The 12,951-nt window shown below is 54.0% G+C and overlaps 1 pseudogene; it reads right to left on the bottom strand.

The window, feature by feature from the left end:
• The window catches only part of LOC138819887 (pseudouridine-5'-phosphatase-like), a 6,597-nt pseudogene extending 802 nt beyond the window's left edge, over positions 1-5,795 (bottom strand).
• Positions 5,796-12,951: the final 7,156 nt, after the last annotated feature.

Raw genomic sequence — 12,951 nt, 5'->3', positions numbered from 1 at the left:
CCAGGTGAGCACTGTGCCAAGGAGTCTCCCTCCCTGTTCCCCTGGGGCCGTCTGTCCATCCGTCTCTCCATCCGTCCATCCGTCTGTGTGATTGTGTGTCTGTCCGTGTCTCTCTGTCTGTCTCTGTGTGTCTGTCTGTCCCTATATCTGTCTGTCTGTGTCTCTGTGGTCGGTCTGTCTGGTCTGTTCTGTGTATCTGTCTGTCTGGACTCTTATGTCTGTCTGTCTGTCTCTGTATGTGTGTCTGTCTGTGTCTGGCCAAGTGTCTCTGTGTCTGTCTATCTGTGTGTGTCTGTCTCTGTATCCGTCTGTCTGTCTATATGCCTATTTGTGTGTCTCTGTAGTCTGTCTGTCTGTGTGTCTGTCTGTGTATGTATGTCTATCTCTCTGTCTATCAGTGTGTGTCTGTCTGTCCGTGTCTCTGTGCTCTGTCTGTCTGTCTGTCTGCCTGGTCTGTGTATCTGTGTGTCTGTCTGTGTCTATCTGTCTGTCTGTGTGTCTATCAGTGTGTCTGTCTGTGTCTCTGTGGTCTGTCTGGTAGGTCTGTGAATCTGTGTGTCTGTCCCATCTCTTGTGTCTGTCTGTCTGTCTATCTGTCTGGTCTCTGTGTCTGTGTGTCTATCTCTCTGTCAGTGTGTCTGTCTGTCTATCGGAGTGTGTCTGTCTGTCCGTGTCTCTGTGGTCTGTCTGTCTGTCTGTCTATGAGTCTGTCTCTGTGTCTGTGTCTCTATCTGGTTTGTCTGCCTGTCGGTCTGTGTGTCTATCTGCCTGTCTGTCTGTCTGCATGTCTGTCTGGTTTGTCCATGTGTCTATCTGTGTCTCTGTGTCCGTCTCTGCGTCTATCTGTGTGTTTCTGTGTCTGTCTGTCTGTCTGTCTGGTCTGTGTATCTGTGTATCCGTCCATGTCTGTCTGTCTGTGTGTCTCTCTGTGTGTGGTCCATGCAGTGGACCCGAGGCCCGAGGCCTCAGTTTACCTGGTTGACGGGGGGGGGGGGGGGGGATGAGGAGAGAACCTGCGGGTGCAGGCCAGGAAGATGTCCGGAGAACCTGTGGGCGCAGGCCAGGAAGATGTCCGGGGCGGGCTTGCTGGCCTTGACCTCGGGGTCATCACCCAGCACCACGTGGTGAAAGGCACCGAACAGCTCCCGGTGTGCGCTGGTCTTGGCCTGGTAGGACTCAGTCCCTGAGCTGGTGGCCAGGGCGAAGGGGATGCTGTGCTTCTGTATGTGGAGGATCAACTTCTCTGCACCTGGAGACAGAGAGACAGGAGGAGAAGAACTTAGGTCTTTGGTGGCCTAGGGGGGAAATCCACAAATCCATCCATCCACCCATCCATCCATCCATCTACCCATCCACCCATCCATCCACCCATCTGTCTATCTATCCATCCATCCATCCACCCACCCATCCATCCACCCATCCATCTATCTATCCATCCATTCATCCATCCATCCATCCATCCACCCATCCACCGATCCATCCACCCATCCATCAATCCATCAATCCATCAATCAATCCATCTACCCAGCCAGCCACCCATCCATCCACTCATCCATCCACCTACCCATCCATCCATCCATCCATCTACTCATCCATCCACCCACCCACCCATCATCCATCCATCTACCCAGCCAGCCACCCATCCATCCATTCATCCATCCACCCATCCATCCATTCATCCATCCATCCATCCACCCACCCATCCACTCATCTATCCATCCATCCATCCATCCTTTGACCCATCCATCAACCCATCCATCCACCCATCCACCCACCCATCCATCCATCAATTCATCCATCCACCCATCCACCCACCCATCCATCCATCAATTCATCCATCCACCCATCCATCCACCATCCATCCATCCATCCATCCACCCATCCATCCATCCACCCACCCATCCATCCATCCATCCATTCATCCACCCATCCATCCATCCATCCATCATCATCATCATCATCATCATCATCATCATCATCATCATCATCATCATCATCATCATCATGGTGACCCAGGAAGGATGTGAACTCCGGGCATCATCATCATCATCATCATGGTGACCCAGGGCATTTCCCAGGGCGACCGGCCGGGCCACATGCACGCACACACACGCACACACGTGTATGAGCAGATGACATCTTGTCCCGAGCACTGGGCAGCAAGTCCTAGATAGGGTGGTGGAGACGGCACCGCGTTCTAGAAGGTTCTGAATCCAACGGTCATGGCAGATGGACCGGTGAAGTCTAGGATGTACACACAGACAGACAGACAGACAGACAGACAGACAGACACACACACACACACACACACACACACACACACACACACACACACACACACACACACACACACACACACAACGGCCCGGGGAAAGGAGCTGGTTCTAGAAAGTTTGTCCCTTTTCAGAGTTCTTTACCCAGACAGACAGACTGACAGATGGATAGATGGATGGATAGACAGATGGGTGGATGGATGGACAGACAGACAGAGAGATGGATGGACAGATGGGCGGAAGGATGGACAGACAGACAGACTGATACATGGATAGACGGATAGACAGATGGGTGGATGGATGGACAGACAGACAGACTGATAGCTAGCTAGATGGATGGATCGATGGACAGACAGACAGACTGATACCTAGATAGATGGATGGATGGATGGACAGACAGACTGAAAGATGGCTAGATAAGACGGATAGACAGATGGGTGGATGGATGGACAGACAGACAGACTGATAGATGGGTAGATGGATGGATGGACAGACTGACAGATGGATAGATGGATAGACAGATGGGCAGATGGATGGACAGACAGATAGATGGATAGACAGACAGACTGACAGATGGATAGATGGATAGACAAATGGGTGGATGGATGGACAGACAGACAGATGGATAGATGGATAATAGATGGATAGATGGATGGATGGACAGACAGACAGACTGACAGATGGACAGATGGATGGATAGACAGATGGACAGAAGGATGGACAGACAGGCTGGTAGGTGGATAGACAGACAGACGGATGGATAGATGATAGATAGATACACAAATAAGATACATGAATAGATGGATAGATGGATGGATGGTTGGACAGACAGAGAGATGTATAGATAGACACACAGACAGACAGATAGGTGGATAGATATAGTAGATAGATAGACAGATAGACATGTGGATAGACAGATGGATGGATGGATCCATGAATGGACAGACAGACAGAGAGTAGATAGACAGACACCTGGATAGACAGAGGGATGGATGCATAGATGGACAGACAGACAGATAGACGGATGGGTAGATGGGTGGATAGAAGGGTGGATGGATGGATGGGGGATGGGTGGGTGGATGGGTGGATGGATGGGTGGGTGGATGGATGTTGATTGAATATGGATGGGATTAACATTTACACACTTGAGTGACTTGGACCCAAGTCCTGATACAATATGGGTGGGATTAACGTTTGCACACTTCAGTGAGTTGGACCCAAGTCCTCATCTGGATGGAGGAGAGACGGAAGGGATTAACATTTGCACACTTGAATGAGTTGGACCCAAGTCCTGCTGTTGATGGAATATGGAAGGGATTAACATTTGCACAGTTGAGTGACTTGGACTCAAGTGTTCATCTCAATGGAGGATGGATGGATGGATGGGTGGGTGGATGGATGAGTGGATGGATGGGAGGGTGGATGGATGGATGGATGGGTGGATGGATGGATGGGTGGATAGATGGGTGGATGGGTGGATGGATGGATGGATGGATAGATGGGTGGATGGGTGGATGGATGGATGGGTGGATAGATGGGTAGATGGGTGGATGGATGGATGGATGGGTGGATGGATGGATGGGTGGGTGGGTGGATGGATGGGTGGATAGATGGATGGGTGGATGGATGGATAGGTGGATGGATGGGTGGATGGATGGATAGGTGGATCAGAGGGTGGATGGGTGGATGGATGGATGGATGGATGGATGGGTGAATAGATGGGTGGATGGGTGGGTGGATGGATGGGTGGATGGATGTTGATTAAATATGGGTGGGATTAACATTTTCACACTTGAGTGACTTGGAACCAAGTCCTGACCTCAATGGAGTAGGTCAAGCTCTGTCTCTGTCTGTCTGTCTGTCTCTGTCTTTGTCTGTCTCCTCTGTCAGTCTGTCTGTTGGTCTGCGTGTCTCTACCTGTCCATGTCTGTGTCTGTCTGTCTTTGTCTCTCTGTCTCTGTCTGTCTCCTCTGTCAGTCTGTCTGTGTCTCGTTCTCTCTTTCTTTGTCTGTCTGTCTGTGTCTGTCAGTCTACTTCTGTCTCTGTCTTTCTGTCTGTCTGTCTCGTCTGTGTCTGCCTGTTGGTCTGCCTGTCCATGTCTGTCTCACTGTCTGTCTCTGTCTCATTCTGTCTTTGTCTGTCTCGGTCTGTCTGTCTGTCATCAGTCTACTTCTGACTTCTGTGTCTGTCTGTCTCTTTGTCTCTCTGTCTCTGTCTCCTGTGTCTGTCTGGGTCTCGTTCTGTCTTTCTTTGTCTGCCTGTGTCAGTATCTGTCTGTCTGTCTGTCTGTGTCTCTCTGTCATTCTCTGTCTGTCTTTCGTGTCTGTCATTCTCTGTGTCTGTCTTTCTCTGTGTCTGTGTCTGTCTCTGCCTATGTCTGTCTGTCCATCTGTCTGTGTCTCTCTCTGTGTCCATCTGTGTGTCTGTCTCTGTCTGTCTTTGTCCCAGTGTCTGTCTGTCTTGCTCTATGTCTGTCCGTCTGTCTGTCGGCCTGTGTCTGTCTCTCTCTGTCATTCCCTGTCTGTCTGGCTCTGCCTCTGTCTGTCTCTCTGTCTGTCTGTCTGTCTGTCATTCTGTGTCTGTCTGTCTATGCCTGCCCATGTCTCTGTCTTCTCTGTGTCTGTCTGTGTCCATCTATCTGTCTGTGTCTCTCTGTGTCCATCTGTGTGTCTGTCTCTGTCCCAGTGTCTGTCTGACTCTGTTTCACTGTCCCTGTGTCTGTCTGTCTGTCTGTCGGTCGCTGGGAACCGCGCATGCGCGTTGCAGAGCAGCGCAGCCCAATCCCGCGCATGCGCAGATCCGTACCTCGCAGAGCCCGGGGAGCACACGCATGCGTGTTCCTGCTCGGCGGGGGGGGGGCAGGGGGGGAGGGAGGGACGGGGCGTGCTGGCTCATGCATGCGCGGTACAGCGCGGAGGACCTCCCCCCCCAGGTGGCACGCATGCGCAGTACCAACTAGACCAACCGAGGGAATCCCACGCATGCACGCACCACACGCTCGGCCCGGACGGTGCCGGACGACTCAACCAGTGCGCATGCGCAATGCGGACGGAACCTCGATCCTCCGGAGTCCCCTAGGCACCTCCCGGAGGACTCACGCTGTGCGCATGCGCAACTCGACCCTCCAGGGTCCGCTCTGCGCCTCCCGGCCGATTCAACCTGTGCGCATGCGCCGTGGGTCCACACGCGGGAGGGCAGTGGGAACAAGCAGCCAAGGGACACGCATGCGCAGCGGCGCTCCGCCGGGAGCGCTAGGCCCCTCCCTGCTGACGAACCCTGTGCGCATGCGCATTGGCGCAGGCTGGCTCAGCCCCTCCCAGCTGCCTAACCCTGTGCGCAAGCGCAATGGCGCTCCGCCAGGCCGGCTCAGCCTGTCCCCGCTGAAGAACCCTCTGCGCATGCGCAATGGCTCTCCGCTGGGAGCGTTCGGCCCCTTCCCCGCTAACCCTATGTGCATGCGCAGTGGCGCTCCGCCGAGAGCGCGCGCATGCGCGCCCGCGTCTTGGCGCCGGCTGATGACATCGATGCGACAGCGCCGGCGGCCGCGCCCGGAAATGCAGCCGTGGCGGGGCCGCGGAGCGTCGCCGCCGCCGCCGCCATGGCCACCACTACGCCGTCCGGATCCGGAAGCGGAAGCGGAAGCGCGCAGGACCCCCGAGGACGCCGACCCGGGCGGCCCCCGGGTCACCGTCGGTGCGTGGAGGCCTCCGGGACGAGGCGCCTTTAAGAGGCGGGGACGCTGGAGTGCGTGGCTTTCTGATGGGCGTGGCGTCGCGGTGGGCGTGGCCTGCAGGGCGTGGAGCTGACAGGAGAGTCAGTGGGGGGCGTGGCCTGGAACAGAGGCCATTGGGCCGCTGGGGTTTGGGGGCGTGGCCTGGAAAGACACCATTGGGCGGCTGGACGTAATGCCATTGGTCGGCTGGGCTGGGGGGCGTGGCTTGGAAGTAAGGCCATTGGGCCGCTGGGCCTAGGGGGCATGGCCTGGCAGGAACTAGGCTATTGAGGGTCCTGGCTTTGGGGGTATGGCTTGGAAGTAAGGCCATTTGGCGGCTGGTCCTGGGGGGGCGTGGCCTGGCAACAGTGATGCTATTGTGTAGTCTGGCTTTGAGGGCGTGGCCTGGGCGTGCTGCCATTGGATGGCTGGCCTGGGGGGCGTGGTCTGGCAGGAACCAGGCCGTTGGGTGCCCTGGCTTTGGGGACTAAGCACCCAGCACCTCCCCATGGTGACCCAAGGCAGGGACTTAGCACCCACCACCTCCCCATGGTGACTCAGGGACTGAGCACCCAGCACCTCTCCATGGTGACCCAGGGCAGGGACTGAGCACCCAGCACCTCCCCATGGTGACCCAAAGTGGGGACTCAGCACCCAGCACCTCCCCATAGTGACTCAGGATGGGGACTGAGCACCCAGCACCTCCCTAAGGTGCCCCAGATCCAGCAGTAAGCACCCAGCACCTCCCCATGGTGACCCAGAATGGGGACTGAGCACCCAGCACCTCCCCATGGTGACCCAGGATGGGGAATAAGCCCCCAGTACCTGCCCATGGTGACCCAGGACCAAGACTAAGCACCCAGCACCTCCCCATGGTGACCTAGGGCCAGGACTAAGCACCCAGCACCTCCCCATGGTAACCCAGGATGGGGACTAAGCACCCAGCAACTCCCCATGGTGACCCAGGGCCAGGTCTAAGCACCCAGCACCTCCCCATGGTGACCCAGGGGCAGGACTAAGTACCCAGCACCTCCCCATGATGACCCAGGGGAGGGACTGAGCACCCAGCACCTCCCCATGATGACCCAGGGACTGAGCACCCAGCACCTCCCCATGGTGACCCAAAGTGGGGACTAAGCACCCAGCACCTCCCCATAGTGACTCAGGATGGGGACTGAGCACCCAGCACCTCCCCATAGTGATTCAGGATGGGGACTGAGCACCTAGCACCTCCCTATGGTGCCCCAGATCCAGGAGTAAGTACCCAGCACTTCCCCATGGTGACCAAGGGCAGGGACTAAGCACCCAGCACCTCTCCATGGTGACCCAGGACCAGGACTAAGCACCCATCACCTCCCCATGGTGACCCAGGGCCAGGACTAAGCACCCAGCATTATCCCATGATGACCCAGGGCTGGGACTAAGCACCTAGCACTATCCCAGGGTGACCCGGGGCCAGGACTAAGCACCCAGCACCTCCCCATGGTGACCCAGAGTGGGGACTAAGCATCCAGCACCTTCCCATAGTGACTCACAATATCCCCCAAGCACCCAGCACCATCCCATAATGACCCAAGACAGGAACTAAGCACCCAGCACCTCCCCAGGATGATCCCCAAGCACCCAGCACCACCCCATAGTAACCCAGGGCTGGGACTAAGCACCCAACACCTCATCATAGTGACCTAGGATGATTCCCAAGCACCCAGCACCATCCCATGACAACCCAGGGCTGGGACTAAGCAACGAGCACCTCCTCAGAGTAACCCAGGACCAGGACTAAGCACCCAGAACCATCCTATGATGACCCAGGGCTGGGACTAAGCACCCAGCACCTCCCCATGGTGACCCAGGGGAGGTACTGAGAACCTAGCACCATCCCATGATGACCCAGGACAGGGACTAAGCAACCAGCACCTCCTTAGAGTAACCCAGAACTGGAACTAAGCACCCAGCACCACCACCTGGGGAACAAGGACTGAGCCTAAGCATTCAGCACCTCTCCATGGAGACCGAGGATAGGAACTAAGCACCCAGCACCTCCCCATGGTGACCCAGGAACGGGACTTCACACCCAGCACCTCCCTACTGTTTACATGAGTCAGGTACCAAGCACCCAGCTCCTGCCTATTACTAACTCAGGACAGGTACCAAGCACCCAGCACTTCCCCACAGGGACTCTGGATAATCAGCAAGCACCTAGCACCTCACGTGTGTGTCCTTTCCCTCCCCCTGACCCCATCCCAGGTTCTCCACGTGGCGCGATGACCGCTGGTTGTACAGGATGATGGACTACGTGCCTGGTGGCGAACTCCTCAGCTACCTGCGCGCCCGCCAAGATCCTGTGCGCACTGGCCTACCTGCAGGTGAGCGGACCAGCAATGATGGGGGCCGCCCATCCATCCATCCATCCATCCATCCACCCATCCATCCACCCATCCATCCATCCACCCATCCATCCATCCATTTACCCATCCATCCAGCCATCCATCCATCCACTCATCCATCCACCCACCTATCCATCCATCCACCTATCCATCCACCCATCCATCCATCCACCCATCCATCCTCCACCATCCACCCATCCATCCATCCACCCACCCATCCATCCACCCATCGATCCTCCATCCATCCACCCACCCATCCATCCACCCATCCATCCACCATCCATCCATCCAGAAAGTTCCAGAAAGTTCCCCCAAGGTTCCAGAAGGTCCCAGAAAGTTCCAGGTTTCAGAATAACTCAGCACATTCCCCAGGCAGGCGTTCCCTCCACCCAGACACACCCCAACCCTCCCACCCCCCTTCCTTGGCCCAGGAATGATTTTGGGGGGGAGAGGGGGAGGGAAGGAGGGTATTGATGATATTGGTATTGGTGTTGGTATTGATACTGATCCTCTCATGGTCTATTGATGATAGGTTTTCCCAGGGGATCTGTTTGATCTAAGGACTTGAGACGCTTCCAGGACAACCCATGGAAGGTTCTAGAAAGAAGCCAGGGCTGGGGCTGGTTTCTATTTCCTCCCCCCCCATTCTCCTCAACATCTGGGACCCAGTTGCGTTCATCCCTTGGGATTCTCCTCCATGGGAGAAGTTGAGGATGGATGATGACATCACCCCTTCCCATGATCCTTTGCGGTGACTGGTCCAGGGTCCCTTGACTATTCTTCTTGTTGTTGTTGATTTATTATGATGATTAGCTCATGTGCATGGTCTTGTCTTTCCCTTCCCCCCACCCCAACCAAGCTTCTAGAAGCTTCTGGAACAAATTGCTGATGGATTTCCTGTGTGTGTGTCAGACTCAACCAGAACCCAGCCAATGGCTTCCTCTTCTCAACGCCTGGAAATCTGCCCAACACTTCCTGGAAGGGGGGAGGGGGAGGGGGAATGGAGGAAATGAATAATGAATGAATGAATTCCCTCCTTCCTTCCCTCCTTCCAATCCTTCCTTCCCTCCATCCTTTCTTCCTTCCTTCCCTCCTTCCTTCCTTCCTTCCTTCCTTCCTCCTTCCTTCCTCCTTCCTTCCTCCTTCCTTCCCTTCTTCCTTCCCTCCTTCCTTCCCTCCTTCCTTCCTTCCTGCCTCCTTCCTTCCCTCCAATCCTTCCTTTCTTCACTCCTTCCTTCCTTCCTTCCTCCTTCCTTCCCTCCAATCCTTCCCTCCTTCCTTCCTTCCAATCCTTCCTTCCTTCCCTCTATCCTTTCTTTCTTCCTTCCTTCCTTCCCTCCCTCCCTCCTTCCTTCCTTCTTTCACTCCTTCCTTCCTTCCTTTCTTCCTTCCTTCTTCCTTCCCTCCAATCCTTCCTTCCTTCCCTCCTTCCTTCCTTCCCTCCATCCTTCCTTCCCTCCTTCCTTTCTAATCCTTCCCTCCTTCCCTCCTTCCTTCCTTCCCTCCTTCCTTCTCTCCAATCATTCCCTCTTTCCCTTCTTCCTTCCTTCCTTCCTTCCTTCCTTCCTTCTTTCCTTCCTTCCCTCCTTCCTTCCTTTCCTCCTTCCTTTCCTGTGTCCAATCCTTCCCTTCTTCCTTCTTTCCTTGTCTCCAATCTGTTAGGTTTTTAAAAAGAGGTAGGCGAGTAAGAACCGCACCAGCAGGCACGTGGTATTCAGATAAGGGGTAGGTTTATTCAGTAGACCTGCTGGGACCAGGCAAGGTTGGCACTCCACGTGGCTGGGAAAGGCCTGGGAATGAGAGAGAGAGAGAGCTGGGAAGAGAGGAAAGAGAGAGAGAAGAGCAGAGAGAGGGGTAAGAACAGTAGCACTCACGTGGTATTCAGGTAAGAGCTAGGCTTATTCAGTAGACCTGATGGGACCAGGCAAGGTTGGCACTCCACATGGCTGGGAAAGAGAGAGAGCAAGAAAAGAACAGAGAGAGAGCTAGAATAGAACAGAGAGAGCAAGAAGAGAGCAGCAAGAGCAAGAGCAAGAGAGCGTCTGGGCCTGGGTTAGGCCTTATGTAGGGTATGGGCGGGGAAAGGTGTGGCCACATCAAATTCAGATGTGACCTCAGCGGATGCAGATGTGACCTCTTCCAGGTGTCCCAGGTACTGGGTGGAGACTTTGCTGCGAGGAGGGTGGAGTCTGCTCGCCATCCAGGAGCGGACCTTACACAATCCTTCCCTCCTCCTCTCCTTCCTTCCTTCCTTCCCTCCCCTCCTTCCTTCTTTCCTTCCTTCCTTCCCTCCTTCCCTCCTTCCTTCCTTCCTTCCCTCCTTCCCTCCTTCTTTCCTTTCCTCCTTCCCTCCTTCCTTCCTTCCCTCCAATCCTTCCCACCTTCCTTCCCTCCTTCCTTCCTCCCTCCTTCCTTCCCTCCAATCCTTCCCTTCCTTCCTTCCTTCCTTCCTTCCTTCCTTCCTTCCTTCCTTCCTTCCTTCCTTCCTTCCTTCCTCCCTGGTCCAACCCAGGGCCTAGGAGAAGCACCGAGCTCGGGGCCCACAGCACCCATGCTGGGTGCTGATGGCTGAGTCCTTCCTGTGTGCAATGTGGAACAGCAGCTGGGTGGGGGGAGGAGGGGCACAGGGAAACTGGAAGCCTCTGCTGCTGTGGCTTTTTTTCTCCTGCAGGCCCCGCATGAATCATGGCCTGGAGGAAGCTGGAAACATCTGGAAGGAATTAGCAGGAAATGAGACCAAGATGTGGGAAAAGCCTGCGCCTCCTCCTCCCCCTGTGGCTGCTGCTGCTCCACCTCCTCCTCTTCCTCCTCTTCCTTCCTTCCTTCCTTCCTCCTCTTCCTTCCTTCCTTCCTTCCTTCCTTCCTTCCTTCCCTCCTTCCTTCCTTCCTTCCTTCGTTCCCTCCACTCCTTCCTTCCTTCGTTCCCTCCTTCCTTCATTCCCTCCACTTCTTCCCTCCTTCCTTCCTTCCTTCCCTCCTTCTCTCCTTCCTTCTTATGTCTTTCTGTCTGTCTCTGTGAGTCTCTGTATTTCTGTTTCTGTCTGTCTCTGTGTCTCTTTCTGTTTTGCAGTCTGTCTGTCACTCTGTCTCTGTCCATTTGTCTCTATGTCTCTGTGTGTCTGTCTCTGTATCTGTCTGTCTGTCTCTGTCTGTCTGTCTCTGCCTCTGTTCATCTGTCTGTCTGGCTAGCTATGTCTGTCTCTGTCTCTTTCTGTCTCTGTCTGTCTGTCTGTCTGTCTGTCTCTGACTCCATTTTTCTGTCTGTTTCTCTTTGTGTCTGTTCATCTGTCTCTGTGTGTCTGTCTGTCTGTCTCTGTGTTTCTCTGTATTTTTCTGTGTCTGTCTCTGTCTGTTCATCTGTCGGTCTCTCTGTGTGTCTGTCTGTCTTCATCTGTCTGTCTCTGTGTGTCTCAATCTCTATCTGTCTCTGTCCGTTTGTCTCTCTGTCTATGTCTCACTCTGTATTTGTCTCTGTCTGTCTGTCCATCCGTCTGTCTGTCTCTGACTCCTTTTTTCTCTTTTACCGTTTGTCTGTCTCTATGGTTCTGTCTGTACGTCTGTCTGTCCCTGTCTAACTCTGTGTCTCTCTGTGTCTGTCCATTTGTCTGTCTCTCTGTCTGCCTCTGTCTGTCCATTTGTCTGTCCATCTGTCTCTGTCTGTTTCTCTGTCTATTTCTCTGTCTGTCTGTCTGTCTGTCTCTGTTCATCTGTCTCTCTGTGTCTGTCTGTCTGTCTGTCTATCTCTATTTCTGTCTGTCTCTATTTCTCTTTGTGACTTTCTGTCTGTCTGTTTCTCCGTCGGTCTGTTTATCTCTGTGTCTGTCTGTCTGTCTCTATGTCCATTTGTGTCTTTGTCTGTGTCTGTCTGTCTCTGGTTATCTGTCTGTGTCTGTCTGTCTCTCTGTCCATTTGTCTGTCTCTGTCTGTGTCTGTCTGTCTGTCTCTCTGTCTCTTTCTGGGTCTGTCTGTCTGTCTCTGACTCCATTTTTCTGTGTTTGTGTCTGTGTCTCTGTCTGTTTGTCCCTGTATCTGTGTGTTTGTCTGTCTGTCTCTGTCTTTCTCTATCTGTGTGTCTGTCTCTCTCTGTGTCTGACTGTCTCTGTTCATCTGTCTCTCTGTGTTTCTCTCTATATATTTGTCTCTGTCTCTTTGTCTGTCTGTCTGTCCCTGTCTGTGTGTCTCTCGGTCTCTATTTGTCTCTTTGTCTATCTCTATGTCCATGTCTGTCTCTGTATGTCTGTCTCTGTTCATCTGTCTCTCTGTGTCTGTCTGTCTGTATCTCTCTGCCTATCGCTCTGTGTCTATTTTTCTGTTTCTGTCTGTGTGTCTGTCCGTGTTCATCTACCTCTCTGTGTGTCTGTCTGTCTCTTGTGTTTCTCTGTATTTGTCTCTGTCTCTCTGTGTCCATCTGTCTGTCTATGTCTGTGAGTCTGTCTGTCTGTGTTCATCTGTCTCTCTCTGTCTGTTTGTTTCTGTCTCTGTCTGTCCATCTGTCATTCTCTGTGTCCGTCTGTCTCTGTATCTGTTTGTCTCTGTCTATCTGTGTCTGTCTGTCTCTGTGTCTGTCTCTCTGTGCATG

The sequence above is a fragment of the Dipodomys merriami genome, unplaced genomic scaffold (assembly GCF_024711535.1).
Source record: "Dipodomys merriami isolate MVZ:Mamm:240054 unplaced genomic scaffold, mDipMer1.0.p SCAF_821, whole genome shotgun sequence".
In the NCBI taxonomy this organism is placed as follows: Eukaryota; Metazoa; Chordata; class Mammalia; order Rodentia; family Heteromyidae; genus Dipodomys; species Dipodomys merriami.
This window is presented reverse-complemented; position numbering and strand designations above follow the sequence as displayed.